Source organism: Helianthus annuus, chromosome 15 (genome assembly GCF_002127325.2).
Source record: "Helianthus annuus cultivar XRQ/B chromosome 15, HanXRQr2.0-SUNRISE, whole genome shotgun sequence".
NCBI classification, from domain to species: domain Eukaryota; kingdom Viridiplantae; phylum Streptophyta; class Magnoliopsida; order Asterales; family Asteraceae; genus Helianthus; species Helianthus annuus.
In genome coordinates this window covers 24,854,465-24,860,445 of record NC_035447.2, presented here as the reverse complement: position 1 = coordinate 24,860,445, position 5,981 = coordinate 24,854,465, and the positions used below count along the sequence as shown (strand labels likewise).

The following is a 5,981-nucleotide window of genomic DNA, read 5'->3' as shown; positions in this document are numbered from 1 at the left end:
CGTTATGATTTTTGACGTTATGATTTTTGAGGTTTTGTTCGCCGTTTATCAGGTGCTTTGATCTTAAATTTGACGATTTTAACCTTGGCGGTTTCCTTTTTATTAATCCTATGTTGACATTTTTAATAGAAAAAGGCGCTGTTTATGAAAGATGATCCGACGGCTGTGGACGACGCGTACATAATGTACGATTAGGTTATTTGTATGATAACCGGCCTCTATATATATATATATATATATATATATATATATATATTTAAAATCCATCAAACATAAATTTATTTTTAATATTCAGGTTTTCTTTTCATGCTTGTGTAGATCACTAGAGTGTACAAAAATAAGTAACATGCTGAAGTCGAATTCACTGTAAGATCAACATACTTTGTTACTATTATTATTATTTTTGTGAACATGTTTATCGGCATATCACTAATAATATTAATTTCAGGTGGGTCCCATACCTATTGGTGATGGAGTTGGGAAAGAGATTGCGACCAAGATCTCAACCACCATAAAGAGTAACGAAACATTTTACACTGATTCTAACGGTCGAGATTTCATTGAATGGGTATGCTGCAGTACTCCTATTTGATCAAATATTTAATATATAATTTATGCATTTTTTATCATATTATTGAATATCATTAAGCATATGAATTTGAAGAAACATTTTTTGGTCATAAATCATAATTTAAGTTAATTTTCTAATGGCAGATTCGAGACTATAGAGCAGACTGGGATCTTGAAGTGAATCAACCTATTGCAGGAAACTATTATCCCGTGCGTTCTTTTAACTTTTTGATTAATTTTCATACGTTACTCGAGCTGGATTACACATGTTCAACTTAAGTTAAATTATTTTCCAGAACAATCTTGGAATTTACCTAAAAGATGAAAAAAGTGAGCTCTTGGTTTTGGTAGATAGATCCGTTGGTGGATCAAGCATTGTTGACAGTGAATTGGAGTTGATGCTTCATAGGTACATCTTTCCTTGATAATGTCATTAGCACTCACAGTTAACAACTATATATATGTATGTATGCATATATAAAAAAATGAATAACCTGTTTTGCAGGAGATTGCTCTATGATGATGGAAAAGGTGTCGCAGAAGCTATAAATGAAACAGTTTGTGTCGGTAACGACTGTTGAGGATTAGCTGTAAGCATTTCTTTTTATTATTAATGCCAATAAATGTCGACGTATTGATGGGTCAAGTTTGGTATCTATACTATCTATAAAGTTTGAGGGTGAAAACAAAGAAGTCGTCTTCGCTCTGGAAGAAGCGAAAACCGTTTCAGAATCTTTGAAGTCGAGTCTTCATTCTTGCAACATGGAGATAGAAGATTTAAAGAGATGTTGTGAAAGAGTCTTGATTCTTTGAAGTCTTGATTCTTGGAACAAGGAGATGTTGTGAAAGAAGCTGGTATGACTCAAAACTTTTGTTATAGCTCCTTTTGTATTAATCAATCTATCAAATACGTGACATGGCGATTTTGTATCTGCGTTTTGTTATAATGTAACGTTTTGAAATTTATCAGGTGCTGCTTTTGATTATTTGGAATCCGCTCTTCGGAACTTTGACGGTCCATTTTTCCTTGCAGAGATCAGTTTGGTAAAGTATTCTGTCGATTCGGGCCACTATAAAGTTTTACGGGCTGGTTGTTATTGCTAAAAAACTTATGAATTGGAAAATTTACCTGTGCTTTTAGTTAATCGGTGCTATTGTTTACATGTATTTTCAGGTTTGGGCAGAGGATGGTGATAGCGATGCTTGGCATTGTGTGCAGACTCTAAGTTAATCAAACAGGTGACAATTTAAAGTAAATCACACATGTCTTTTAGCGTATGCTGTTGATTAAGTAGCATCATGTATAAATCTAATAAATTTATCATGATGACTTTAGTGGACACACATCTACAGTATGGGCATTATCTTTTAACAACTCAATAACTGAGGCTTAAATTTATAGTGATGATCTCACCATTAAGGTGTGGGGAGTGGACATTATAAGATTACAATCTGTCCAGTTATCATGATCGGACTATTTTCTCAGTCCATTGGTCAAGGTAGCATATCAGCACAGTTTTTGAATAGTTTTCATCTTTTCTTTATTTAAGTGATTTGCTCTAATTTGATCTAATTTGCGCATTTTGTATGTTCAAAGTGACAAACGAAGTGAAGGTATGTATAATGTAAGTGGTAAAAAATGGTTCAGATGTGGTTGTGATTTTGGTCGATCTCTATCGTCGTTTATTTTAATGAGTGTTTTCTTAAAAAAAATGAAGCTTTTTATCGAAATCAGGACATTTTGAAGCCGATACAGTCAACTGAGAGTTTTAAGATATTTGAAGATGAGGAAGATCAACCTGTGCCCATGGCATTGGAAGCCACCGAACCCGAAAAGGATCTTATGGTATTGATCTTTCTTTCATGTTTTTTTTTTTTTTTGCAGATTTTATAATTAATTCAATAACAATAATTAAGATTATTTTAATTTATTTATTTCGTTTCTAAACTTTTGATTTTGGCAGTTCTATTCGAAGCTCGGGGAGAAAATCCATGCAAAAGAAGAGGAAAAAAACACAATGCAAGCAAAAACAAAGGTTAATTTAAGTTTCGCTACACGTTTAAAGAATTCATACAAGACTTCAGCATCTTGTATATTCTTATATACTTTATATTCCAAATCGAAATTGAATGTGAAGATACTCGATTTGTCCTTAATTTTGTTGAATAGAAGCTCCACAACAGGAGATGAGAAGCCACAAAGACAGGGAACCCTGCCAGCCTATAGTTTTAGTTTTAGGTGTAACGAAAGATCCGAAAAACGTAAAGCGGTTGGAAATTGACTCTTCTTTTGACTTTGTGGATCATAACTATGATTACTTCTGTTAGGATCTAAGGCTGTCTGTGATTGTGTTTGTTTGCATAAAACGAATAAGTGCAGCGGAAATGAGTAGCAAACTTTGTAAACACAAACAAAGGAAAGTGTAGATTGATAAACAATTGCTTTTCATTGAATCAAAAGATTTACATAAAAGCAAAAGATTACAGTGCAGGCTTACAATCTAAACTCCCCCTCAGCCTGATACACCAGAGTTGGTTGCACAAGATGGAAGGATGAATTGAGGAGAAAAACTCACTCAAAACGATCAAGTGTAACAGTACAGAGTACTGTCATACTTATAGGCAAACCAAACTACTGATATGCTTCAGCTGACGTCACCATGATAGTGACATCTAATGACCTAACAAACTATAAATATTGTTCTATACAAACTACTGTTATGTAACATCTGATAATCACTAAAGTACAAAACATAAGGAAACTATTGCTACACCTTCCACTGTTGTAGCCTTAGCACAGATGTTGAGTCTTCAGTGCTTTCTTCAAAGTTGATCAGTCTTTGAGAGGGCAGTGCTTGAGTCTTCAGCAGTACTTAGGATACAGCAGTAGATAGAGCAACAGAGTTTGTCTTCCGCAGTTGTTAGATAATCATCAGAGTTTGGTTTATCAGTTGTTGTAGTTGAGCAGCACTTAACATCCATCAGCTGTTAGATAACCACTGTCAAGGGGAGAGATTAGAGTAACCTGCTGCTTATTAAGTGTCCACTGATGGGATCCGGTTTTGGCTTTACATTATATGTTCCTCTGTTAGGGTTCAATCCCAACAATCTCCCCATGGAACAGATAATGCCAAAACCATTCCTTATTCAGGACCTTTATTACTCATCAAGAGTGCCCTAGCTTGTTCCTTAAACTCAGCTTCAAATTCTTTGGCACTCTGGTCATCTACATCCCTGCACAGTGAAAGCTCAAGGAGATCCTGCAAATCTTGAACACTAAGGCCTAGTGCTTCTTTCCTTGATATATGCTTCACCTCACCATTGGATCTGAGCAAAGTCAATACGTGGGTCTTTTGATCAGACTTCCACTTTAGTATTTTTGAATCCAATGGGTTTCTTGGGAGAGATTTATTATCTGATGAGTTGAGGGATGATGGCCTTGAAAACACATGCAAACTCTCAGACATTCTTTTGAAAGCTTCTTCTATGACTTTGTTTGCTGCAGCTATGTCTTCTGCAGTTTCTTGTCCAGTAAGCTCTTGTTTTTCATTTTCTATCATGCCTGTTGCAGTGTTTGGGGATGCAGGGTTGTTTAATACCTTCACAAAAAGGCTTTGAAGCTTTGATGAGCTATCTTCTTTCAGACCCATTTTCATGATGGTGTCTTTGAAGAACTCTGCTTCTTTTTCCTTGACCTCTTCTTCAGACATCTGTGTACCTTCTTCTTGATTCGAGACAAGAATAGGTTTATATGCTGATTTTAGCATTGTTCTGAGGTTTTCAATTTGTTGTTCCATCTTCATCATTTGTTCTCTCTTCTTCCTTTTCTTCAGCCTCTCATAGGCTTCATCAGTTTGCTGCCTAGACCATTTTGATATGGCTTCAGCAGTGTCTACTTTAGCATCCACTAACTCCTTCTTCTTTCCTTTATATTCAGCAGTGAGATCAGCAATGAGTCTTTTGTACTTACTCCAGTTTGGAGCAGTTTTCTTCTTTGAAGGATCATTCTTGATTCTTTGGATCCTTTCAGCCTCATGCTTTAAAGCTACTAAAGGCCATTCTTTAAACTGTTGTTCTTCAGCAGGATAGAACTTTTCTTTCATGATGAAGGCTAGAAGTTGTTCTCTCAACTTCTTCTTTTGATCAGCCTTTTCTTTGTCTAGCTCTTGCGCAAATTCTTCTATCTGCTTAATCTTTGCAAGGTAGAACTCCAGTCTATTAGCAATGCCTTCTTCGCTTAGCCTTTCATTTTCACTGTCAATCTTAGCTTTAACTTTAGCTTGCCTTGCCTTTATCTTGAGATAATCATTTATATCTTCTGGAGCTATATAGCCTATGAGTGAGGAGAATTTTCTTTTTGAGGGATCTGGTTCTGTATAAAACTGCCTCATCTCATTTTTGATGGCTTCAAGCTCTAGTGGATACTTTTCAGCATTTGGATCATGTATCCCTTCATCGGCAGTAATTGGCTTTCTTTTTCTGCTAAAGAGCTTAGGTTGAGATATAGGAAAGGATAGAGCAGTGGTGGATGATTGACGAACAACTGTTGAAACAACTGGTGTCTCAACTGCTGTTGTCATTACAACTGCTGATGTATCAGCAGTTGTCTTCTGCTTTTGAGCAGGAGTTGTTGTGGCAGTTGATTGAGAGGTGATCAGTGGTTGACTAACAGATGTTGAAACAACTGGTGTTTCAACCCCTGTTGTCATTACAACAGATGTTATGACATCTGTTGTCTTCTGCCTTTTAGCAGGGGGTGATGAAGGTTTGGTTTTTTGTGATGGTAGTGAAGGTTTTTGTGTTGTAGAGACAGATGATGGTGAAACAGCAGTTTTTGTAACTATTGTTTTGGTTGTGGTGATTTATGGTAGAGTGGTGTGTGTTGGAGGTGTGTGTGTTGATGTGATGGCAGCTGTTTGGCTACAGTCAGCAGTTTTTGTAACTACTGAAGTATCAGCTGTTTGATTTGAAGATTTTGTATCAGTTGTTTTTGTAACTGCTGATGTATCTTCTGGTTCAATATACATTCCATCTTCAATTCCTTTCTTTCTTAACCTGATTTTCTCCCCCTTTTTGGCATTATCTGCCAGGGGTGTATCCATGAAGAAAATGGTAGATGGAGCTTTTTCACTCTGAGCAGTCTTTTGGATGCTAGCCTTTATAGTTTTGATATCTGCTTGAGTGTCTTTGAACCTTGATTCCACCATGTTGGTCAGCATTTTTACTTGAAGAGCATGCTTTTTATCAGCCATTTGTTGCTGTTGTTCAAGCATGGGTTGGAAGATATTCCAAAGCTCATTTGCAGCAAATGCTTGTGGAGTAGGTGCTTGAGCAGGAGGAACAGTTGATTGGGCTTTTTGAGCTTCTAACAGCTGCTGCACCATATCTTTTATTTCTGCAACTGATGATTC

At 36.3% G+C, this 5,981-nt stretch overlaps 1 long non-coding RNA gene across 1 annotated transcript; it reads left to right on the top strand.

The window, feature by feature from the left end:
- Positions 1-316: 316 nt before the first annotated feature.
- Positions 317-1,162, top strand: LOC110909470. Its single transcript, XR_002575386.2, has 4 exons — positions 317-366; positions 449-568; positions 715-979; positions 1,076-1,162. It is a non-coding gene; the product is annotated as an uncharacterized LOC110909470 (long non-coding RNA).
- Positions 1,163-5,981: the final 4,819 nt, after the last annotated feature.